General features: G+C 37.6%; 1 long non-coding RNA gene across 1 annotated transcript; it reads right to left on the bottom strand.

The window, feature by feature from the left end:
• Positions 1–236: 236 nt before the first annotated feature.
• LOC139130882 (uncharacterized) lies at positions 237–5,489 on the bottom strand. Its single transcript, XR_011552004.1, has 4 exons — positions 4,548–5,489; positions 3,213–3,752; positions 2,877–3,096; positions 237–2,467 (listed from the first exon to the last, which is right to left on the bottom strand). It is a non-coding gene; the product is annotated as an uncharacterized lncRNA (long non-coding RNA).
• Between the last annotated feature and the right edge of the window lie 21,273 nt (positions 5,490–26,762).

The following is a 26,762-nucleotide window of genomic DNA, read 5'->3' as shown; positions in this document are numbered from 1 at the left end:
GTATTGTATCAGGTAAACACTGAAATGTTTCAAGTACACTAGAATAAACGAGTACATACTTACAAATAAACACAACGAGACAAAGTCAAAATGGAACACGGAAATATATAATATTAGAAGAAAGAAAATGAATTTCATTACTCCTGTGAAAGTATGTGAAATCGTAATGTATGTACCGATGTTGAAGTTTACAGGTATTTCAACAACTTGATATCACAGGAATAAAGAAACTACAATATATACATGAACATTGGCAAAAACGCTTTGGCAAAATTTTATTAAAAGTGATAATAATAAGGAAATCACATATTCATTTGGTTGAGATTCTCACCATCGAACGCAAAAATCTGTGTACACATACATTACACATACGTTACAATGGTAAACAATATCATACAAATTACAGTGGGTCTCTTTATTTATTCATATTTGCACCAGTGAGCTCTCTCAGTCAAAATGTACTGATTTCTGGGAGAAAAAGTGTAAAATAAAATATCGCAATAAATGAAACTCAAAATAAATTAAATGGAATAAAGGCAAAATACAAAACATAATGATAAATGAAAGTCACATGGCAAATAAAGTGAAACGTACAATAAACTTAAAACCAAAACTGTAAAAATCCAACACAAAAAATCACATCCAATTGGAAGGATGTTTCTTAAGCATTTGTTTTATTGCAACCTCGTGAATAAAAAGCAAGTAAATTGTTGAAATAAATTAATTCAATTAATTACCAGCAAAGTTCTAAATTGACATACCATTGACATGCCATCATTGAACATTGACAGTTTTAAAAAGTTGCATCTTTGATAGAGATGGATACCAGGAACAAAGAAAGTTGTATTTCTCTTAATGTAATTTTGCACAAAGCTGGGTGGTGTACTAACCTTGAAAATAACAATTAATGAAAACGAAGAAATACGAAAACAGCTACAACTTGTGATATGAGCAAAGGATGGCTAAAATGGAAAAATGACTCTTAAAAACAGAAGGGCATGAAGAAGTAAAAAAAAAAAATTTGCTCGCCTTGACTAAAACATGAAGGTCAAAAATATAAAATATAGTTAGCTCACCACAACATATATTGCTTCCCTTTCCTTGACCATAAGTTAAAAAAAACGAGGTGTCACCATTACCAACAAACAGTGTGCGCTCTAACAAACATATTTTTCCGGAAACTTTACATCAATATGGGGAATTGTGGAAAATTCTTTGTGAGACATGCCATCACTGCATTGTTATAACTAACAGTATTCATTACAAATGAAAGGAACCTGTGGAAAACTTCATGTACATACAGGAAAATTCAAACTCAAAAAAAATATGCTACAACTCAAAAATGCTATAAAACAAAGTAAATAAAGTACATAAACTAACACTACACAATTTGAACACTTCAAAACTTGGTGAGGGCCCCTTCGGTCAAGCAAGCGGAGTGTAAAGGTGGGGGGGGGGGGCAGTTGATGACCTGGAGCTATGGTCAGGCACCTGCCGAAAATTGGATCCATCCTGCCAGGCCGAAAGTGTGGGAAATAACAGAATTCCCGAGGAATGGGGGTCAGGATGGAATCCAATGCCCAAGCGAGGTTACATCACACGCAATTTGTTTGTGTCTTGGTGCTTCATATTGGCCTAGAGGGCACACTGCTAACGAAGTAGAACAGCATGGACAAACTTTCTTTAAGGAATTTACTTTCTGGTAAAGTTCACAGTATTGGTCTTTAAATTCAATAAAGATACACAGCTGAAGTACCAAGGAAAGCAACAGAATTAACTATTTTGGTCGAGTCAGTAATTATAGTACAGCATATAGTACACTGGTGTTTGAAAAAATAAAAATTTGGGACACAAGTTTTTCAATCTCAAAGGGAGGACTGTTCAGACCACTTAATGGGCTATACTAGTATACCTGAAGATATTTACCCTTCGTCAATATAAATATCCTGTTTTCTTTTTCCATTAGCTATAAGGTTTTATATGTTTTGCATGCTCTGAATATAATGCACAAAAGATTTACCTGACATGCAAGTTTGTCCATTCCATTTGATAACAAAAATAATTTTGCAAGAAGTATATGACGAATCACCAACATCTTCCTAATCAAGAGCCAAACTGGGATACGATTTCAATAAAGGCTTACTTTACTTTACAATATACAAAACTGTGTGGTAGAAATAAGACAAGGCAATTGCAGACTGATTCTGCTAATATTTGTTATCTGATAAATTATTACTACTCAAAGTGGAGTGTTACATTACAAGATTTAATGAATGATACAAAATACAAATTACAGTCTTTATTACAATTAAATTTAATAGTGTACATATAATTACTGTTATTGTAAAACCGGGTCAATAATTCAATTCAGAGACAGTATAATTTCAACTTCTGTTCATAGCAGTTCTCTGTTCTGCATCTTCAAGGAGGGCCTCTGCATTGTACATGCAACAATACCTCAAACAATCTGTGAAACAAAATTGACATTGACATCTGCTTTAATTGATGTGCATTGAACCATGCACACTTACATGTTGACATGACAGTATATGAACTAACGACTTTGCAAGCATTATGAACTTGACTTTGCTGAGGAGCTTTGCTTAGTTAAAGTTGACTTGCAAGTTACAGTCTGTATTGAAAATGTAATATTTGCACTCGGATGTGCATTTATGCCAAATCATACTTGAATCAAGATAGGTTTTTGCAATGACTATGTAGGCCCATGTGAGGTTAGTGTGATTCAGCTGTGGGATGTGAAATTCGAATTGACTCCAGGTTATTTTCAGCCGGTGGAAGAGTAACAGATTAGAGTTTGTCTTCATGTGACTATATTTTTGAGACTTATAACAGAATCCTGTTTAGAATGTACATACCTTGAAATGAATGACTTGGATATCGTGGGTTAAGTCCAACGATGACATCTGGGATAACAAAAAATCTTGATAAGCTCAATCATCTTTGTCCATCTCTTCTGATCCAGTTGCAGCCAATTCCAGTTTATGAATCCTCAGTTAACCATTGATGATTTCACTCTCTTACAATCAATCACATGCAAAAGACATTTGTTCAATCTTTGCCTCCAGTTTCCATTGCCTGTTAAAAAACAAAACAGACACGGTATGAAAACACTCCTTCAAAGTGACAAAATCTCGGATTATGGGTACAGAAGTACAAAAATATCAAACAAAGAAAAAATTATGAACACTCACTTCTTATCTTTTTTTCCTTACAAACACAATCCAATTTCTTCTACTCCATACACAGTAATGCCTGTTAATAAATCCAAAAACAGAAATATTAATAGGTATCTCTTTCATGCACATGCTGCAAAATTACATTTTCTATAAACAGCACCTTGGCCTACTACATGTACCTGAAAGAAACTTAGAAATATAAATGTTAATAGAAACATCTTCATCATTTATGCAGCTAGTCGAATTTAGTTTTTCTCCATCTACCATGGTACCAGTAACTGAAACATAGAAATACAAAAATCATACAGCATCCACTTTAATCGCCAGAATTAGTGTTCATTTCCTTCAAGGCCAGTGAGCAAGAAGGTCCTGTACACTACTTCATGGCAAAATTACTGAAAAAAGCAATAAAAAGCCATTCATTGGGAAAATTACTGAAGCATGGAGGTGCTTCACCTAACCAAAGGAACAATAGAAACTATACCCACCATACAATCTTTCTAAATACTATACTTAGCCGTCTTTCATCATTGTTTCCTGTCTTCAATCCTATAACTAAAACAAAAACAAGGTTACTATGAAAGGGGTTCATTTCAATATTTTAAGGTAAAATATCTGTAAATAAATTTAATTTGCCACCTTTCATATATCACAAAGAAAGACAGAGTTCATATGAAAACGTAATTTCCATAAACAGTTAAACTGAGATTCCAGGTGCAGCCAACGGAGCTATTCATCGAAAAAGCTATTCAAGGAGCAATTTTTGAGGGCAGCGGAAATTTTAATTTTGCTAGGGCAGGGGACATGTTTTTAGGTGGTAGGGGAGCAAATTTTAGGTTTTTTTTGTAGGGCAGGGCGGATATCGGTTGATTGTCCTGGGGACAGGGCTTGGCGAAAAACTTTTTGAGGGGAATTGTTTCCAGGGCAGGGGAAATTGGCAAGTTTTTTTCGCTAAAGGGCGAGGGAGCTTCAAAAATTCACAGTGGGGAGGGGAAACAGGCAAAAATAAGTGGGGAGTGGGTGAAAATGAAGTTTGAGTGTGGGAGGGTAAGTCGAAAAATTTTCTGTGGGAGGGCAAATTATGAACAGCTAATTAATTACCCTCTAGACTTAAAATTAGTCAGTTCACATTATTTGTCATGCACAATATATCTTATCACAGTAAGGACCTTTTTAAAAGTGCATTGTTCGTTGGCTGCACCTGAGATTTGACATATGCACATTGATAAAAATCAAAATTTAAGCTGATATGTACGGCTGATATATTAAAGACTTTTAAATGAAGGCGATATATACAAACATACATATGGAGGTATCATGGGAATAGCTTCAAATAGGACAAAAAGTTACCTTAAAACTTGAGATGAAAAGATACACATTTCTGTAGAAAACATTATTCACCTTCTTCCTGTACAAAGAGCACTGCAATTTCTTCCTACTCCACCATCATGATACCTGTGAAAAAACCAAGACCTAATAAAGTTAATAACAGCCTCTTTCTATCTCTATACTACACACTGCAACTTCTTCATCCAGCATTCAGAGTAATACCTGTAAAGAAACTGAGAAATAACAAAATTAATATATTATCTTCTATGTCTGTGGTGTCTACTCCAAGTTCGGCTTTCTCCATCAATGGCGATACCTGTAAATAATCTGAGAAATACAAAATGTTAATAACAGTATTCGTTTTGAAGGGCAAATATATCAACAGCAAGAATTAGAGTTCATTCATTTCAAGGCCAGTGAGCATGAAAGTCCTGAACACCATTTCTTGGCAAAAATTAAGAGCATGCAATAGAATCACACAAGTGCAAAATTAACTTACTGTGGAACCTGAGGAATTAACAGCCAGAATTAGAGTTCATTCATTTCAAGGCCAGTGAGCATGAAAGTCATGAACACCATTTCACGGCAAAAATAAAGAACATGCAATAAAATCACACAAGTGCAAAATTAACTTACTGTGGAACCTGAGGAATTAACAGCCAGAATTAGTGTTCATTCATTTCAAGGCCAGTGAGCATGAAAGTCCTGAACACCATTTCTTGGTAAAAATTACAAGCATGCAATAAAATCACACAAGTGCAAAATTAACTTACTGTGGAACCTGAGGAATTAACAGCCAGAATTAGTGTTCATTCATTTCAAGGCCAGTGAGCATGAAAGTCATGAACACCATTTCACGGCAAAAATAAAAGCATGCAATAAAATCACACAAGTGCAAAATTAACTTACTGTGGAACCTGAGGAATTAACAGCCAGAATTAGTGTTCATTCATTTCAAGGCCAGTGAGCATGAAAGTCCTGAACACTATTTTGTTTTAAAAAATCAGAACATGCAATAAAATCACACAAGTGCAAAATTAACTTACTGTGGAACCTGAGGAATTAACAGCCAGAATTAGTGTTCATTCATTTCAAGGCCAGTGAGCATGAAAGACCTGAACACTATTTCTTGGCAAAAATTCAAAGCACTCTTTCAAATCTTAAAATATACAAATTCAATCAACCATGGAACATGCAAAACTTTACCAAATAAAAATAGGAACAATACATACAGTACATTTTTCTTAGCAATATACTTAGCCATTTTTATCCATCATTGCCTGGAGTCTTCCATCCTGTTAGAAGAAATTTCATATACATTTTCATTAAAGTTCATGATTTAACATATCATTTGAATAAACAAAGATTTCACGCCATGCCACATGTTAACACTTTCACCGCGGGAGGGCGCATTCTGCGCCAACGGCCAGACTGCGGGAGGCGCGTAAACGCGCCAAGAACGTACGCGTTTATATGCGTTCGATATACGTTGGTTTTGTTTGATCTACATCATGTTTGTTGACTATTTGGTCAAGCCTAACGTAGTGTACGAGGTAGAGCTCAAACCTAAATGAGCATGCGCGCCAAATTTGTAAACAAATGCCACCATATTCGATCATTTCTCGGCCGTGATTTGTAAGGATCGTGTGATCGGTTGTTGTTTTTCTTTCAGAGGGTATTTAAAATGGCGTTGCGGGCACAGTTTAACACCCACTAAGCCCTTGAGCATGTTTTTCTAGACGCTAATAGTGGAATTGTCACTGATCGTGAAACTGAACTCGACGGAGATAACGGAAGTCAAATTTCAAATTACAACTCTAATACCGAACTTGAATATGTTCCCAAACCAGTTGAGCAAAGACAGAGATCGCAAGCAAGACAGGAAGGTAGGCAAGCTCAGCATGCTGAGAGAAAAGTACAACAAAGGGCCGGTGACTAATATCACAAACGTTGATGGTGTATCCAGTGGATGTTGTACGACATCAATCTATCAATGACAATTACGCATCAGACTGGCTACCAGTATATAAGCTTATATATAATATAGCTCTCTTTTGAATGTCAGATGATACCTGTTTTTCGAATTCGAACTTGTAATAAATATGCATATTAATCTCATTTATGTGGAATATGTTATAGACTATGTATTCCCCCTACTGAATTTGAGTTGATAAAACTTAAGTAGTAATTTGTAAAGTGTTACGCTGAGAAAAATACATTTATATATTGAAATAACAAAAAATGCAACATTTTTTGATTTTTTTTTGTAAAATCCAATATGGCCGCCATGATCACGTGATCTTCAAGGTGTGTCACATGACCTTTTGTGCATTTTTATGATGCTCTGTCATATTGCAATACTCACTGAAAAATTTGTCCCGAATACTGTAATAATTACAAAGATATAGCACATGCATGTAAATCAATATTTATAAGGCCATATTTCCATAGAAAACTACGCACAGGAATGCACGTATAAAAATTAATTACGCAGTGAAAGTGTTAAACAGTATACTGGTATCATCAAGGTGAGAACCAAAAACGTTACCAATCTGGTAGGCAAAAAATACATGTACACACCTGAAGGGGTACACCAACTAAAACTGTTCAAAAGGCTATGAAAAACATGAGCTCAAAGGGAACAAGTCATCGCTGATGACACAGTCCTAGCTGGATTATGATGTTTGAATTACAGTGATTGAATTACATGCTTGGTAGCTTCATTACAGGGGAGAGGGGTGAATTTGTTAAATATTGGGAAATCACATGATAGTGGTCTGTGAGGGTCATATTTTTGTATTTGGGACAGTAACGTTATAGCTACAGCTGTTGGTGTTTTCCATCACAAGATCAATCATAGTTAATTTATTTAATTAATTAACATATGATGACCATAAACTGTGGCAGCCATATTGGATTGCATCAGACCATTAATTGATATGCACATGCACACTACATACATTAACGCCTGTGTGCCAAGTGTGAATGAAATCTGTGCAGGGATAGTTGAGTTGTGGTTCAAAAACATGAAAAAATGCAACTAAATGGCTGCCCAGCGGCCATATTGGATTGTATCAAAAAATAAATTGACGTGCATTATACCAGTATGCCATTATCTGTGTACCAACACTGAACGAAATCTGTTCAGGGATAGTTGAGTTATGGTTCAAAAACATGAAAAAATCGATAAAATGGCCGTCTGGCAGCCATTTTGGATCGTAGGCAAAATAAATTGATGTGCATATGTATGCTACAGTACTTTATCCTGGCACACAGTTTGAAAAAAGTCGGCTCAGGGGTGACAGAGAAACAGCTGCTGACAGACGGAAACACAGATGGACAGACAGACGGACGGGACCCATTCTATGGTCCCTACCAGACGCAGGGGGACTAACAAGCTGGTGAGCACTTACTTCTGTATCTTCTTGCCCTCCATATGTGATGAAACCTGGATCCTGAAATCTTCAAACAGAAGAGGATAAATGAAACTTAAGTAACAGATATTATTACTTTGTATTTAAAGTAATTTGTGTTATCGTGCTCTGCTTTTTCCCCACAAGGATATCTGTCTACTTTGATATATATGAATTGTTTGAATTGCTTTTGGTTACTTTTACTTCAGTTCTATGGTGATGTTGATGCAATGATGTAAAACACCTTCAATGAGTGACATTTTACTAGTGCTTTTGGATTTTCATTATAATCAGCAAGTTTCTAATTTAGCTAAACAGACATCCCAATCCTAGTGAGTATTGGGAAAAGTTTAAAATACTGGCATCTTGACATAACATTATTATAACAAAGTCTACCGAATTCAGTTAAACAGAATTCTCACTATTACTGTAAATATGCTCCCACAAGGGATTTGTTCCTCCTCTTGGTCAACATCAGACTGACCCTTGTATTCAGCAAGAATTGTGATCTCATTGTAACTTCAAATACAAAAACATCGATGACCCCCTTGAATTTACAGATACCCTTATGCATACAAAATGATTGCTCCCTTAAGGTAGCGGTAAAGGCTAGAGCGTCAGTTATAAACTTCAATAAATCTATTAAAACATAAAAGTAGTCAACATTCTCTGTGGAATAAAAAAAACTAGACATTTGGGGTCATAGCATTGCAGAGTTATAGCCCGTTGAAACTTCTGAAAAACTGACCAAATAAGAGGAAGTTGGGGAGTCCTTAGTGTATTAACTATGGTAGAGGTCCCCTAGCTTTTAAAAAAGTGTTTGAAAAGGGAAAGTCATTTTTTACTGTTTTTCAGGAAAGTTTGACAAGGCAGTGCTTGCATTCAGAATGCGTGACTGCTATTGTAAATGCATTTTTAGCTTCTTTTAGTGTCAAAGAGGTGTCAAAAGTGAGATTAACCAAAAAGACTGCTCTGTGACTTCAAAAGAGGGGTGCAAATATGGCTTGTTTTCAACATTTTTGACAGAATAACAGTTTTCCTACATAATTTTATACCAATTAATCCAACCTTTGAAATGAGATATGGACATGGAATTTTTACAGCCTATTAACAAGGTTACAGATAAGATTTGTACGACACAATTTTCCTGTATTTGAAGTACTTTTGAAAAATCACATTTTGAAATTTGAAAGAATTTTTAATAATATTTTGATATGTAAATCCATGTAAAATCATAAAAACAAATTTTATTTACAAATCCTGCCGTACAAATCTTACAATTAATAGTGTCAACATATTTATAACTAATTTGGTAATATTAATACTATCCAATTATTATTATGTAAAAAAATATGAAAAATTAAATTTTAATATTTATTGGTGTCATATTTCAAAATCATGGCTACAAATATACAATTTTTATATTCTTTCGAGAAAGTATTAACTAAGGGAGTTATCCTGAAAATTTGAACTAAATATCTTGATTCTAACACTTGAAACTTGACATTAACTCTGAGAAAAGAATTGGTGCAAAAATAGCCTTTACCGCTACCTTAAATACTAAGATATGCTCAGATGGGCAAAGTTTTTTTCTGAAAGCAACTTTGTCACAATTTTTTTTAAACATTGCGTATGAATAAACTTGTTCAGTCTCTCTCTAAAATAAAAATAAAAATAACCAGACTACCAATATAACTGTAACAATAATGCGTCCATAATTTGTTATGGAGACACTTGAAACCAAGTACCTCCATGGAACAATCATCGTTTGGGTCAGCTTTGTGAATAACCACTGTATAAACCTGAGCCATAGCCAACACATAAGAAAAAGTCTATAAGCTTAGAGAAAGAAATGTTGAACATCTTGAGAAATACAGATACTAGAGGAAGAGAATCATTCTCCATTGTTTCAAGAATTGATTGCAGCAAACAACGACACAGCATTGTTGTATCTTTTTCCATCACTGGTATTTATTGTTGTATTTTTCACAGTATCAACGTATTTGTGGTTATTATCTTTGTTAAATTACTTCAAGAGTTCTAAGATGAATATATGCTACTTTCTTGCTGACATTTAAATCACGTTTAACAAATGGCAAATAAGTTTACAATTACACTGAAGAGATAAAGACTTTGCATAGCTTATTTTTCGTAGTAGTTTACAAGGCCACCTACATACTCAGTGTTCTCCCTGATTAAGGTAACAGCGGTGTAACGCCCTCTTGTAAATTCTGGGCACCCCCTTGCCACAAATGGAAGAGACTTATTAAAATTTAAGGAAAAAAATTGACAGTGATTTACAAGCAGAATGCAAGCGTGGGAGCCAATCAGGCTGCAATGTCAAATGATCTTGCAATTGCTCATTGATCTTACAATTCTCGCGAGTTTGTGATGTCATCCAAGATCATTGAAACCCATGTGCATTAACTCACCAATGGCAGCCATATTAGCAAGACTCAAGCCGTAATTTTAGCTAAAATTACTTAGCTGAGTAAACATGCCTAGGAGCACGAGGGTAACCCAGGACAGTAGAATACACTTAAGTTTTTCAAGAAGGTTAGAATTTCACTTGTATATTCTCTCCAAAAGCCAGCCCAGCTGGCTCAGCCCAGACGTATATCAAGCTGAGTACATGTGTGTTTTGATGATATGAATTTGGACATGGCTGACTATGTCTGTCACTATTTTTCATTTTCAAAAAATGTAATCTTCAATGAAATCAGTGAACTGGAATAAAAGTTTTGGAATACTATCTCAGATTTCATTTTCTTTAGTTTTTTATAAGAAAAAAATCTGAACAATATGCTCCCCAATTACCACCAAATAATACCATTTTAATCTCTATTTTTCAAAAGCTCTATCGTCACGAGGGGGGACATTCCCCTCCTGACCTCCCCCAACATACATACATGCATAAATAAGCTTAGGCCGGTTCAAAAAGTGGTGAGGGGGGGCGCTTCGAAAATTTTTGGGGTAGTCGAGCGGGGCGAGGACTTGAAAGTTTTGCTCTGCCTATAGGGGGGACCTGAAAATATTTTGACTCCCAACATTTTGATGTTGTCAATGGCTCTAATGTTAGTAATAATTAAAAATCTAGAACCGTTTTGTCATATTTTATGTCTTTAATCTCGAAAAAGTCTAAAAATGTATGAATGCCATTAAATTTTTGTAGAATAAGTTGGCCTTGTAATGGGCAGGAGCTACAACTGTTGATAATTTTTCAATATTTCTATGCAATGTATCAAACACAGTTTCTTGGTGTCTCTCTACAGCATGCTGCTGAAAACACAATATTCAGCTTGTCAACAAAGCCTGTTTGTCTAAATATTGGTGATACTGAATGATGCAAATGCACGGTACACATAGGCTGTGTTGGCAAGCTGAATACTGGACAGCTCAACATGCTGTAGGGAGTAGAACGAGAACGCAATTGTATAAACTGAACAAAAATATTGTCAAAATAAAAAGTTAATACAACTACTGCCCTGCTACTACATACTGGCAGTGACAGTGATACATGTAGCTCTGACTCTGATGTACCGTAGTTTATGAAGAGTTTCAGTCATAGGACACTCAATTGACAGTGGAACATACATCTACTTGTACACAAGATCCAGCCAGAGAGCAACACATAGAAGACTAGGGGACTAACAGTTACCATGGATTTTTGAATTCTGGCATATGAGAACAATCAAATATTAGAGAAAAAAGATGGGGTCACCATACTTGATCTTATACAAATGTACGATGAAAAGTCAGTTTTTCTAAAATCACTTAAAATCAACATATAAACCATTCATTTCAAGTTCATGCAATGAATGAAATTTTCACATCTCATTGTAGCAATAGCACAAACTAAAACTTTGAACAGTAAAGACTCTAATTTAAATGAAAAAATGTGTGACTAAATAGAATTTTATTTTTTTCATACTCTCTCATGACTGTCATTTTGTGTGCTTTTCAGCTGGTGCCATTGAACTGGCCAGAGTTGGATAAACTCAAGTCGGCTTAGACTGGGAAATCCAAAAGTTCACTGATGCATTTAAAAATGAATCAATTTAAGAACTTGCCCTAGGTATATGGCTCTACAACCTGCTGATAAGAGGTAGTGTTGAACATCTGCGTGCAGAATGACACATGACATGTTTTTTTTACTCTGCGTGCATTCCTAATAAATATGCGGCTATATGGTAATTTGGGGGGGGGGGGCTTGAAAATTTTCGAGGGTAGTGAGGGGGGACTTGAACATTTTTGAGGGTATTGAGGGGAATCTGAAAAAAAATAAGATTTCGATCGCGATTCCTCCAGCCCGCTCCCCCTCATCATTTTTTTTTAACGCGGCCTTACATACGCCGCTGACTTATGCAGCAATCAATCTAATCCCCGCGAGACCCCACCTCGGGTGACATGGGACAAATGTGAGGAATTAGATCATGTCTGCCATAAAACTTGGTAACGCCCAAGGGGGTGGGGCAATCGCTTCATATTGATCACCAAGTTACTTTCACGGACAAGCACAGAATTTAGGAAGGCCCCACCCATTGGAGTGGGGGATTACTTGTTTAGGGTGAGGATTTTCCAGATTGTCTTGCCCAAGAGGTGAGGCATTTGACAAATTTCATACGGCTAATTTCCAAACTAGGTGGGGAGGGTGGGGGTTGACATTGATTGCCACATATCATATAAGCTCTCTTTGGTATAGATACAAATGTGAGCTAAAAAGCATAATTCCAATACCCTTTTAATCAAACAACCTCCCCAAGGCCTAAAGAAACTGACAATACACTACGATATCCCTAGAGTTTGCGTACGCGCGCGGGGCTGTGTTGTTGTAATAAAAGCTAATACTATAGCCACCTTGTCGGTAGTCCTGTGTTCAATGCTGTATATTCTGGGCGTGATACGGCCTAAGCGTCGTACGCAGGGCCACACCTACGGCAGCTTAGGTGCTGAAGTGTACCAGTTGCCCAAGGTTTAGTCTGGGTTTGTAGGTCGGAGAGCAAAACAAGATATTAGCCGTCCGACCCAAACCCCAGGCAAATTAAAGGTTGCGCAACTATGTACGCAGTGTCATTCTACCGGAGGCTATCCATTTAAATCAACCCCGCCCCATACATGATACAAAAGGTTGTGACAGTGTTTGGTCTGGGTGGTGTAGCATGGTGCCGGAGTATCGTTTGAGGATACGTGGGGATCTCGGTAATAACGCCTTACACAATCTGTTCACCACCACAGACACAGTGCTAGTGGCTGTTCAGGACGCGTGACCTCAAACGCTTCGAGAAACGATTTATTGTGAAGAAAGTGTTTATCGCGTACTTACGGAGAATGCTTCGGACATATCAGCTTATCTCCACTGGTTGCTGCCTTCAAAATCGTAAGAATAATGCAATATATCCTAAAACGCCAAACGTATCAGAGACGCGTGTGTCACTTATCATCAACTTCCGCCATATTCATATCTGGCGGCTCGATGAGAAAAATAGCCTCAGAATAAGATTCAGAGTGGATTGTGGCAGCAGCTGCGAATAGTGTTATCAAATGCACTGTCAGACAAGTGAGTGCTTGACGTAGACTCGCTTTCCAGATCTTGTACCTGCAAGACTTGAACTTTTTCACGAATGAAACTCTGATAGCAGACATTTGCAGAGTCGACCTGAAGCATGTCTACGTTGTACATTAAGGAAGAATGCACCTCGAAACTAAAATAAAAGTTGCCTCAGACAACTCACACTGAGAAATTTGTGTTGCGTGTTTTTTTTTGTTTTTGTTTTATTTGGGGGGGGGGGGGTTGTTTGGAGTTTTGTGTTTGTTTGTTTTTGGGGGTTTTTAGTTCCATTTTGTTTTGACGACAGTTCTCTTTTAAAAGATGCGTTGGCATTGGAAATGGCCGTTTATAGTTGGTTTAGCCACAGTCGTTTGGAGAGCTATTCAGCGCTGGGTCTATTCGCCCCATAGACGAGTGTGCAGAAGCGAGGGGTATTTCTCGCTTCTGCACACTCGTCTATGGGGTGAATAGTCCCAGCGCTGAATAGCTCTCCAAACGACTGTGGTTTAGCCAGGCAAAAACAGTCATTTATGTTGATCAGACTGTTTATTGTTAATAATCAGAATATTGTCTTTCACCTCAGTTATTCTCAGCCGACGTTATTTCGTTCGCATAGTGTACGTACGACTTTTGGAAGCTGGAAGTTTGAGATTGAACAAAGCCACCATGGCATAGTGACGCACGCTCGATCGACCATGAAAGGCTGATTATAAAATCTATCCCCATCAGAGCACCTTCTACATTTGCAGAAACAAACACACTTTCCCCGATCACAGTCCCTCCATGATCAAAGTCTATTTCGGCCCTACATGTAATAGAGGGACTGCCGAAAAGCCTACACTACATCCCACATCTGGTTTTACTATACATGGTTTCACAAAATCGATTCAGATGAAAACTGGAAAGATATACATAGCCGATATAGTCTATTAGGAGGACTTTTGGTCTCGTTTGGCCCCGGTGAGGTATAAGAGTCAACCATTTTAGGGTATTTGTGGCCCCGTTTATGTTCGTTGGCTCCGTTTTGGCTCAGTTCTTTGTTAGGATACACCCTGAGAGGCCGAAATGACTTTGGCCGAAACGTCTTGGTGCCGAAACGACCAGTTACCAGAGTAAGACATCATCTTAAAGATTTACAGATATTTAAAATACAAAAAAATCGCCGCCATCCCTGTACTAACTCCATGGAAAAAAATATCAATTTCAGAAAACTAAGACCGTCACGGTAAAAAAATTATCTTATTTTACTTAGAGCTTTAAATGGAGCCCCCAAATACCGTTGCCGAAAACGTTAAGCGTCAAACCAGAACACTGAGTAAGGCTGCGTTCACAAATAAGGGTGAGGGGGGTCGAGCATGCCCCTCCATACCCTCAACAAATTTCAAGTCCCCCTATCTATATGATCAAAATTTTTCAAGTCCCCCTAATTATCACATAATCGCATATTTAGGGAGCTGTCATTATTTACGGCCTGGAGGTCGGAGGAATGTGGGGGTCACTCAAAAAATTGAAAGCAACAAGGGGCGTTGCTCAAAAAAGAAGGGGGGCAATCTTGATATCTACACAAATTCCAAAAATATGACCCATCATTAGGGATTTATTTGACAAATTTTGGGAATTTTCACCGTTTGGCCGAAAAAAAACTGTAAAAATGTATTTTCAGGTTTAAATCCGATGAAAGGAAAGGAAAGTAAAATTTATTCACAAATAATTACTTTGATAGTAGATATGTCTCCCATCAACATGAAGCGTCATGTCGACATTTCGTTCGGAAATGACAGTTCGTTTCCAAGATTATCTTTTCAGGATACTGGAGTCCCTAACTTAGCTTTTAAACTTTCAACGAGAGACTGGTCAATGAGACTTTGTTGCATTCATAAGAGTGATTTTGGGAAAAAGAAAATTGTGAAATCTACCAAATCTGGGTCGGGCTGGCCCGTCGAACAGCTATTTTTTTTCTCTCGTCCAAAGAAGCAAAAAGACAACAAATATTATTATAAGCAACAAATAACCCAAAGGACAAGGGAAAACTAACAAAGATACTGGCTGCAAAATATGTAGAGCAGAGGGATGCTGAGAACGTGCCCCAGCTGCTTCAGAACCTCTCTCTCTCTCTCTCTCTCTCTCTCTTTATCTCTCTCTCTCTCTCTCTCTCTCTCTCTCTCTCTCTCTCTCTCTCTCTCTCTCTCTGCTTGAAATAAGGTCAAAGACAACAATAATAGAATACACTGATACGTTGTATTGAAAACGATCCCGTCAACATCACTCAACATTGACGTTGTTGTTACTCTGTTGTGGTACTATATCCCCTCCCACATTTTCGGGTAGTTTTTTTGATCAAATTTAATCTCATATTTCAAAAACACTATCTTTTCTGTTTGAATGTCTAGTAATTACTTAAGCCCATGGATACCCAGCCATCTTGGGGAGTGGTACCAGTGGATGTCAACTGCATCTTTCGTACCGATTGGCAAGCTGTCTTAAATAATTTAACTCATACATACAGGTACTTTGACCTCAGATACAACTGACAATTGATTGCTCCATAATATATCAGTAGTGTGTGTATGCCACCATGAGCAGGGTGAGATTCTACCACAACAATGTTGTTGCTAAGGGTCATTTTAAAAGGGGGGTCACTTTTACGATTGACGGTGGGCGTATTTTACGATTGATGAATGGGCCAATTTTTTCATTTCTTACACAGCTTAAAATCCATCCACCCTAATTCCTGTAAAATGATGGAGACACCATGACATATCTGAACTTCGGTTCCATTGGAAAAGTTTCCAATGCCGCCAAAATGATTTGCCTTCTGCCTGCTTTTGCCCCTCTCCCCACTGTTTCAATGTAATCTGTTTGTCAAACACCTTTCCCCCTACCAATAAGTGAGCTCCTGTAAAGCAGCCGAATTATGATCCCAGGCCCTGTCCTCTCCATTTGGTCTTTTCAAGTTTCAGGTTCAGTCGAATGCTATGAATGCTATTTCTCCATCTACTTACTTAGAGAAACTGCCCGCCCGCGCCCGTTGATACGGAAACAAACTGCCCGCCCGCATGCACGCACGCCCGCTCGCCAAGAAATCACTTACGAACAGCACAACTTTGTTCGCTGTCTCAAATAATAAGTCAATCGTTCAGGGTCTAGACACTACAGGATATGCATTAAAAAAACTGCATGCATGAATAATACTGACCCCCATGATTGCCTGCATAACCCAGACGCAATCTGACCCTTCTCAAGTCAGTGTGGTTCAGTTATCAGGAAAATATGTAAAACTTGTGCCATCAAATAGCCAAAGTAACGTAGAAAGAGAGGGACGAGTTTGTTTGACTCAAACACTGATCATACAAAGTTTAATAAAAACATTAGTGTCACATGTCATTTTCAAACAGTTTTACCGAGAGCAAAATAAATTGAAAGGCATCTCATATTGCACTACTGCGCACATAAATTCCTCAAAATTTCCGATGCGAGAGGGAGGACACCTTCCTCTCGTGCATTCCCCCCTTAGGGTGTCCCATATCATTCTTAGAGAGTTTTACTTCTAAAAACAAATTGAAAACACCTGAGATTGCAATAGACTGCACCAATCCATACATCCATTCTCAAATTTTCCACACAAGAGAGGGGACATTCCCTCTGGTACTCTCCCCTTAGTCTGGTTGAATGGCCCATTTTTACCGCTGGCTGCGCTGCTAACGAAAATAAAGTCAGGCATGAAGTAATCTGCTAATGTTTCAGTCAGAATTTTGACTGCATATTAATGAACACAGTCACCTGACAAGATAATGTGATCAGCACATCTGTACAGTGGTAAGCTCGGAAATTAGATGACGAAACATCGAACGTTGAAGTTGTTTGCACGGCTTCACTTTTAAGTCTCCCACTCTGTTCTTCTATGATGGTATTTAGTGGTGAAACTACGATTATTGTCTATGATTTTTCTTAGACATGATATGGTGACCTTGGCATGTACAGCAATGACTCAAAAATAGATGCTTTTGGTTAAGTATCAACATAGGATGCTTGGTTCAGTAAACTATAGAGGTAAAATGACTCCATGGGTATACACAATCTTAATTCGAAGGTAGCTCCAGGTTGGAAATAAATCAACGCAATCACTGCACTCGTACTATTGACCATAATAGCCATGCTTACAATAGCTCATACCTGACCCTATTGTCGTAAGCAGGGCAGCCAGGAAACGAAGACGTGGGTCAGGGAACCAGACTATCTCCCCCTCAGCCTCTCACGTGTTCTCCCCTCTCAGATATCCTAGTGAAAACCCTGATGATACCCATCCAAATTCAGTAAATTTAACAATACGATGGTTGGATACTGGTGATAGGCTGAGCTGGAGACCAAGATAATCTAAATGAAATCAACACTGAATTTCGTAATAAGTTTCACCCACCTATTTAACTGATTATCCAATACTTGAAAAAGGTTATTTCATTGTTATCTTCACAGAATCCTGGTACTTTATTTAATTAAGCTGTTTACGTTCATAAAGCGGTTTGAGGGAAGAGGCTTTGAAATGGGAACAATAGATGTCTCTGACCTGTTATAGACTTTCAAAATTGTAATTTTCACGTGTTTGTAATTATATTTTCTTGTTATGTAAACGTCAGTAGTATGATGGGCGGTGGGCCCCTTTTCTTTGAGAATAAACTTAAACTTATTAAACTTATAGGTGACCTTTGCTTTATATCTATATTCTATTATGACTTTGAATTTCTTTTTGTCGGTTTCACCTTTTTGAACTGTCACTAGGGAGCCGTCATTATTTACGGCCTGAGGGTCGGAGGAATGTGAGGGGGTCACTTAAAAAATTGAAAACTTCAAGGGAGGGTTGCTCAAAATGTGGAGAGGAAGAAGGGGTGGTTACTCAATTTTTTGTGCGAAATAAATTGAAACACCTCTCAGATTGCACCATTGCACACATCAATTTCTTAACATTTTCGATGTGAGAAGGGGACACCCCTCTCGTGCTCTCCCCTTGGGGTATTCTATCGGTTTTACTGGTAAAGACAATTGATAATAATTCTCAGACTGCACCTTTGCACACATCAATTTATCAAAATTTTCAGAGGATCTAGGACAAAACTGATCTGTTATGAATTCATCCTTTATTATCACAGAAACATATTTTATTGGCTTCAGTTCAATAACCATTTTGACGTGACATTTAAACGTAAATGTATTGTCATTGTTTGGCTGCTGAATATTCATGATATTGTGATTCAAACACTGATCATGCAAAAAATGTAATCAAAATATCAATGTCATTTTCAAACAGTTTTACCGAGTGCAAATAAATTGAAACACCTCTCAGATTGCACCATTCAACACATTAATTTCTCAAAATTTTCGATGCGAGAGGGGGGCACACCCCCTGGCTCTTGTGCTCTCCCCCTTGGGTGTTCTAACCATAAAGAACAAATTAAAAACACCTCTCAGATTGCACCAGACTGCATTATTGCACACATCAATGTATAGAAATTTCCCATGCAAGATAGGGGAAAGCCCTCTGGCCCTTTCCCCTCAGCCTCTCGCGTGTTAGCCCCCTCTCCCCCGTACTTTCAAATTCTGCCTCAAAACCCTGTCATGATAACCAGCCAAATTAAACAATATCACTATATGGTTGGATACTGGTTATAGCGTGAGCTTTTATATCTGTATTTTGTTGTCACTTTGAATTTCATTTTGTTGGTTTCACCTTTTTCAACCGTCATGAGATAACCGATGATAATCTGGCAGGGTACATCAGGATTTCAAAGGTCTTTCCTATTGCTGTATTTTGTAAATTTTACAAATACATGTATCGGTATTTAACTTTTCTAAGTGGGGGTTGTCAGTCAAAATTTTAGAGTTAGAGAGGGGGTTACTCAAATTCATCATGGTTGGCAGGGGGGGGGGGGTACTCGAAATTTCAGAGTTTCCGATGAAATTCCTCCCCAAGCCGTAAATAATGACGGCTCTCTTAGGTAACCGTGTTGAAAGATATTTTCTTTTGCTGTATTTTTGTAAATTTTACAAATTTTCAAATTTTATAAGGGAGGACAGTTAAAGTAGCTATGTTTGTAGGAGGCTATCCCTCATTAGCATGTACGACAGTGGTTCAAAAATAAATGATTTGTCATAGACATAGGGTGATTAATTAGGTAAACTTGGTCAAATTGTTTCATAGGCTAACGAAAGTAAGTTTGATATAAATTCAATGCAATAACTGCGCTCGTACTATATTGACTAATGACAGCAATGCTCACAATATACCCATGCCTGTCTCTATTTTCGTGAGCAGCGCAGCCAGCGGTAGAAATGGGGCAGGGCACCAGACTTTGTTTCAGGGCCTTACTCGGACTACCTGCATACGCCGGTGCTATTTGAAGTTTACATTTACGTTTCACGGCCTTCTCGCCAAAACTAAGCACACAACGTTCAAGTTTGATGTCTGATTAAACGGACGGGACAAAACCAGACGTGGAGAAGAAAAAATTAACAGTATCATCAGTTCAATTTTTGATGAAGAAAAGCAACGGTGAATAACTTATATCGGGTAACGAATTCGTCACATCACTGATCACTATATTTCTGTCATAAAATTCGTATGTGAACTTGGTTTTTAAATGCACAGAATAGGAAAATGACCGTTATTGGCATGTCAAAAGTAGTAGCCATCAGAGGATGAAACTGTTCGCTTCATAGTTTGGGTAGAGACAATTTGCAAAAAGAAGACCTCACAATGTATTTGTTAGTGTCTGGCTGATTGTGACCGTGTTTGTTTCATTAAGTGCTGAATAACTGGTGAAATATCAAAATTCGGATGTCAAAACGTACTTGCAGTGAGAGAGCAAAAGTGTTTATTTCCTAGTTTGTGTAGGTCGATTCTACAAAACGAAGACCCAGATTTTCGTAATAATTGGCTGATTGAGGTTGGATTTCTGTTAGTGAAGAATCAAGCAGCGAGATAATAACTGGTAAAGAAAAAAATTCGAACTTCAAACATTACAGTACGGACGGGTTAATTTCGTAGAGAATTTTTACGGGCTATTCTACAAAACGAAGACACCGCTATAATTTTCAATTTCAAGTGACCGATTGTAATCAAATCTGTTTGAAATAGCTTAAAATCAATCAGGAAGTTGATATCTGCATAAAAAAGACGAGGAAAATTAATGGAAACCCTGAAATGGGAATATCAAAGGTAGCAGTAGTTGTAGCAAGGTGTTGCCCAACGACTTCATCATTGTGTAGACTGGGTAGCTAAAAAACGAAGCGGTTTTCAATTTTCTTTCTGGTAATGTACACTTTCTCACCATACACCTCGGCAGATTGCTTTTAGGTTTGCCTTTTTAAGTGTGGAATAAGAACAGTATACTAAGAACAAGGAAAGCAGTGTATATTTGAACCAACCAATCGTACTGTATTGTTATATCCCGGTGTCATATGTACAATCACATAGGAGGCCAGAAATTCTTCGTTGTGTGGACGAATAAGGGTGAACTACGAAATGAATCTCGGTAGAAATCCCTAAATAGCAAAACACACACACACACACACTTACACACCAGAAATTTTAATTTATAAAGTGGCAGTAGTTCTAGGGGTTGCACTGGTGCACGAATTTCAGTCCGCCATTGCAGGTGTCAGCGATGATTATATTTTGGCAGGTTATATGCTTGTCAGTGAGAGGTACCATCTGATGTATGGTTTGAGTGGTCATCTGCTGAACGTGAAGAATATATCAAAATAGTTCAAAAAATGACTATCACAGATCTGTTTTAGGGTAAGAATGTGCTGTGGTGGTGTTCAGAACAAAGAAAACCATTTGGCATGCACCTATTCGCACAAATGATAATTCGAAGTTTCAAGTTGCCTGCAAAAGCCATGGATTTGTTACTACATGAATAAAAAATGGTTTGTATGTGGTCGTTACCGTCGTGACGGATTGTTCACGCATTCATTAAAAGTATCAGCCCTGCAAGATATCCTCGCCTCTCATATAGACTTTGTCAACAAGAAGCACATAAAAGGGAATGATCAAATACATCACTAGCTGAACATGATGTGTAAAAGGGACACTGCAGGGAAAGGGGAGCAAACAGAAACATTTGTACAGACCATCGAGGGCAAAGGAAAAGTGGCAACACAATTCACAACAAAATAAAACAGCAGACGCAGTTGTATTCTGAAATACATCACAATGACAATCCATTAAAGCTTTGTGCTCAAGTTTCTCAGCGAAGGTATGACATCCTGCAACACAGACTTCTGCCACCGTAAGAAGATCATACCTTTTGACTTAGTCTGGGCTCACAAAGAAAGATGGTATTTTCCAATCGATGGTGAGTGATCTAAAAATAGGCGTCAACAACGGGAACCGTACGTTACTACGACACCACAAAACGATGTGTTATGCCACGATTCCCGGACTTCATCGTGGACAACGTAGAAATCTCTTCACTACGCTAGTCTTACAAAAAATACCTTAGGCTACCATAGGATTACCGATTGCCTTTGCTTGACGTGCAAGACACATTCAGGTCCGTTCTAAATTAGGCAGATCTAGTGTTCTCGTTCAAACTCTGTAGTACATATAATACATAGTTATGAGAACTATATCGATGTACAATCGCTTAGTTTCTTCTAATATGGAGATTTCTGATAGAAATTCTTATCAAGGTAACTGTGACCTTCGAAACATTTTAAAAAGTTTACAAAACTGTATTGAAAATCTGTATTAGGCCTAAAGAGGTCTGTCAAAAATAATGGTTTCTGCTCTGAAAGTACCCTTCCTAGTTCACTTTAAGATTTTGAGTGTTATGTGCATTACATGTGTGCTAGTAATTTTAACTTCGCAAGCGATTGATAGAAAAAGTTGTTGAGGAAATATCTAACATCTTGCATGTTTTGTTTTTGAAATTTCCATACGCATTGATTGTACCCAGTAAAACAACAATCCGTCGGTAGAATACAATTGCTTGGGTCATAAGTAAATCTAATTTTCAGAGAGGTGTTTGGCTCAAAATTTCGCAGTCTCGGTCAACTGCCACGAAGGTAGGTCACGGAGAGTGCTCCCTTCATGGTCAACCAAACTGGAAGGTTCTCAGATTTTAACATCAAGCTGTATTATTTGATTCTGGATATGTAATTTTTTATCGGGAATATTGAGATGAATGCAAAAATTGAGGCCAGTCTTTATGGAAATGACAAAAAGTACCTATTTGAACCCAGACGCATATACTATAGCTAAAGGTGTGGTTCTAATTCGTCAGTTGTGACAGATGGCTTGTCTGTTTCGATGGCTTACAATGAACTTAACGGCAACATCCAGTGAGACGTATTGTCGACCACTGCATCTATCCTTACGAAAACCATTTTGCTCGTCTACTAATATGTTATTATTATCAAGAAGAGTAATCAATCTTTAAGTACAGAACTGTATAATTTCGAAACAACTGACAACAGACTTATTCCTCTATAGTTAAGCGGTACTCATGCATCATTTGTCCGACACTTTGGTATAGGTAAAATGACACTTTTTCGCTAAACATCTGGAATAAGTGAAGTAACACATCAATAATATTGTCATTTTTCAACACGTCATAAGGTATATTGTCAATATCTGTGGCCATTCTGATTTTTCCTTTTTATGAAAGCATATAGTGAATTTAAAGTAAAATTCCTATTCAGTAGCTGATTTTCTGAAATTGCGGGTCAGAGATGTTAATATTTTCTAAATAATGTTTATGATGCTCCATATTTCTATAAAACTCTTCATCAAAATTTCCCGCTGCATCTCTGCAATGTGAATACAATGATGAAAAATCTTTTTGCCAAGTATTTAAAACAAGCCTTGGGTCTGAAATAATGCTATGATCATCACTGTACACTTCCAGGTTTATTTTTTTTTACGTTATCAGTCCCTAAACGTTCAATGTGTTCCCAAAAACGTCTTGGGTTTTCTGTACATATCTTTTCAATCTCAGTCTGAAGAACAAGCTTAAACTTGCGTTCATAAAAACGCAATTTCAAATTGGCGTCTGAGGTGGCCGTTCTGCTTATTCTCAACATTACGTCTGTTACACTTCAAAAACTTATTTTCTTTATCCCTCATATCTTTCCAAAGTGACCGTAGTTCCTCATTCTAAAATGGTTTGTGAATCTTGTGACGCTTTCATATTTGTTTCGAACTGTCAGAATTCGGAATAGACTCATTCATACAGGTTATTATGCAAATTTTCAATCGAGTATTTTGGAGCTATTTTTGCCATTTTTGGCTAAACCATCCTGAAGTGAGCTATCAAAGATTTCAACATTTTTCACCGACCCATAATCAAGTGTCACAAATTAATAATTATTCTCTACATAACATAGCAGAGTTCTACCTGATATAATCGATGTATTTGAGCGATTGTGATCGGGTTTGTTTGAAGTAATGTAGAATATATCGGGAAGTTGATATCTGGATAAAAAAGGAAAAGAAAATTAAAAGAAACCCGAAATGGGAATGCAAAAAGTGGCGGTAGTTAATGGGTAAGGGTTTATCTACAAAATAAAGGAACGACGTTTTGGTTTTTGAAGAAGGCGTAAATTAAGGCCTGAAAAAGTCCGAAGAGTTCGGGCGTGGACAGAATTAGCAGGGGGTGGGATGGGGGCCTGATGCTATTCTGGGGAGGATAACCATTTGGACGGCCATATTTCATTTCCTGCATTAAATCGGTGGGGGGTCACCATCTTGTGTGATTGGACATGGAAAAGATCTTAATGTAGTGAAATGTGAATGCACACCAAGGCAAAGGACTTTTGAGTGAAAGGCGAAATTCTGGAATATCCACAAGAGCGTATAGATCGGGCACTGTAGTTCTGATTGAGATATGGTAGTTTGTAACTCGTATGGGGACACTGGAGTCGAGACACGACTGATTCGCACAAAAGCTATGGTGAGATGAGGAATCTCAGAAAGTAGACTGGTTGCTTCTTTTAAGTTCTACGGTAATCACCGATTTGGTTTGGTTTGGCCGAAAATGACTAGGAGCCATTGCCGATTTTAAGGTCTAAATGACCTGACACTAAAAGTAATAATTATCATCGTATGTTATTTCGGGATTTAGTTTCAATGTCAAGTTTCGCTAAATCGCCTGCAGACGTCGCCTGTTGTGAACTCAAAGCAGTTACCGCGGCGTAGACATCAACCATCTATTAGAAGTCTAGTACGTCGTCTAAAAGTTGGCGGAGGTGAACAGATTATTTCCGAAAACTCTTTAAAAATGTTTTAAGTGTATTTTATATCACTCTATGATTGTTCTCTTCACAATTTTTGAATTTTTTAGTGTAATGAGATCTCGTGTTTAGTCGACTTTAAGTTTTGGTATCATCGGTTCTGGACAGTAAATATGTTTTATACAAAATTTGTTTTAATCCATACTTTTTTTGGGACAGTGTTTGGTCTGTCCATTCCGGACACATGGTACCACCACTCCAGACACATGGTACCACCACTTAGCAGTGCTTCAAGATAACTCTATTGTTGTTTCATATTCTGTTCAGATCTGCTAAATTATTTACCTTAAATGACACTGCTCGTTGGACCTATTTTGATGTCCTATTATATGACTTTAAAAGTATACAAAATCTCACTTCGTCTCTTTCCAAGCTTCCTCTTCTACATAATCATTACTATGACAAACCATCATCATCAATCCATATACATTCATGTAACACTGACATTGATCAGTAGATCGACGATATAACTTTCTATTTTACTAATTAATTTTCTTCGTTTAAAAGGCAGAAGCAGCATGTTTTGATAGTATTTCTATTATTATGAACAAGTCCCATTTATCTCCCTAGACAATATTCCAGTGCCTATATTTGCTAGATAGTCGGCACATCTTTATGATTAACTCTCAAACTGCTGAAGTGAATAATTGCTTTCTCGACAATACATGCAGGACTACACATACACATACAGACTGTGTTGACGAGGCAAATTATAGATAAGAGATTGTAATTAGGAATGAAGAAAGACTAATATCGGGCTCATGTTTGCGCTGTTCGTGGTTGCAAGTCTGTTACTTAAGGTAGAACGCACCTCGGGGACAGACATTCGAACTCTCAAACTTTTACAATTCTCTTCTGATATACCACATGTGGGGGTCCATTTTAAAGCTCTTGGTGAAAGAAAACTTTTCACCGGCTTAGTTTTTCGAAATTCGAAAATTTTCATTTTTCTCCATAGAGTTAACACAGGGATGGCGGCCATTCTGAATTTCTAATATCGGTAAATCTTGGGTAATTTGTTTTTCTAGTACAAAAATTTGCACGGTGACCCCCTATTTTTATTCTTGATTTTGAAAGAGAATGATTGAGAGATCCTTGAGGAAAGTTAGAGTAAAAGTTTAAGTCTTTTACTTTCGAGGTGCATGCTACCTTAATACAGATGCACGTACGTGACATAGGATATTGTTGCTGGAAATTTAGACGAATCTTGGGTGGTATACAAAACTAAGATCTATGACTTTTTTTTATCGGAATAAATTTACTTGACAGTGCAGTGTTCAGATGGGAATTCCATTGAATTGTTCTGATGGGAGTTGCACCTTACTTAGAATAATGGTATGAACTTGTGAAGGTAAAAGAGTTCATTGAACTGAACGGGTAACGGTGAATTTGATTAAAATCAGATGCAAAGATGGCGAGATGTAATTGGGATCTTCTATGGCCGTCAGTCAGATGTAGAGAGGCAGCAGCTACAGGAGGTTAACTGGATAAACGGGAAATAATTATTAGGGTAAGTACAACTCTGTTTTGACACGTAACTTTTCAAAGGGTCGGCCCAGATTTCGTGTTGTCAGCTTCAACGAATTTTCCCCACTCTATCTTGCGTAAAGCCGTCATTTCCCCCACTCTGTCTTGCGTAAAGCCGTCATTTTCCCCACTCTGTCTTGCGTAAAGCCGTCATTTTCCCCACTCTGTCTTGCGTAAAGCCGTCATTTTCCCCGCTCTGTCTTGCGTAAAGCCGTCATTGGGCAAGAATCGAAAGCTGACTTCAGTATTAAATATCAAAACTTTCTTCCTAACGAACAGCCTTCTTCCATTTCAACGGATCATTTCTTCTTCTTCAGTCTGAGGTGTTCTATATCTTCCTAGACTTGGTTCATATCTGTGATTTGTGAGTGTTTGAATGCATGGGGGTGAACGCGAGGATTTATATTCTGTTTTCATAAGAAGTGTATAAGTGGGTGAACGCGATTAGTGGGTGTACGC

This window comes from Ptychodera flava, chromosome 4, assembly GCF_041260155.1.
Source record: "Ptychodera flava strain L36383 chromosome 4, AS_Pfla_20210202, whole genome shotgun sequence".
In the NCBI taxonomy this organism is placed as follows: domain Eukaryota; kingdom Metazoa; phylum Hemichordata; class Enteropneusta; family Ptychoderidae; genus Ptychodera; species Ptychodera flava.
This window is presented reverse-complemented; position numbering and strand designations above follow the sequence as displayed.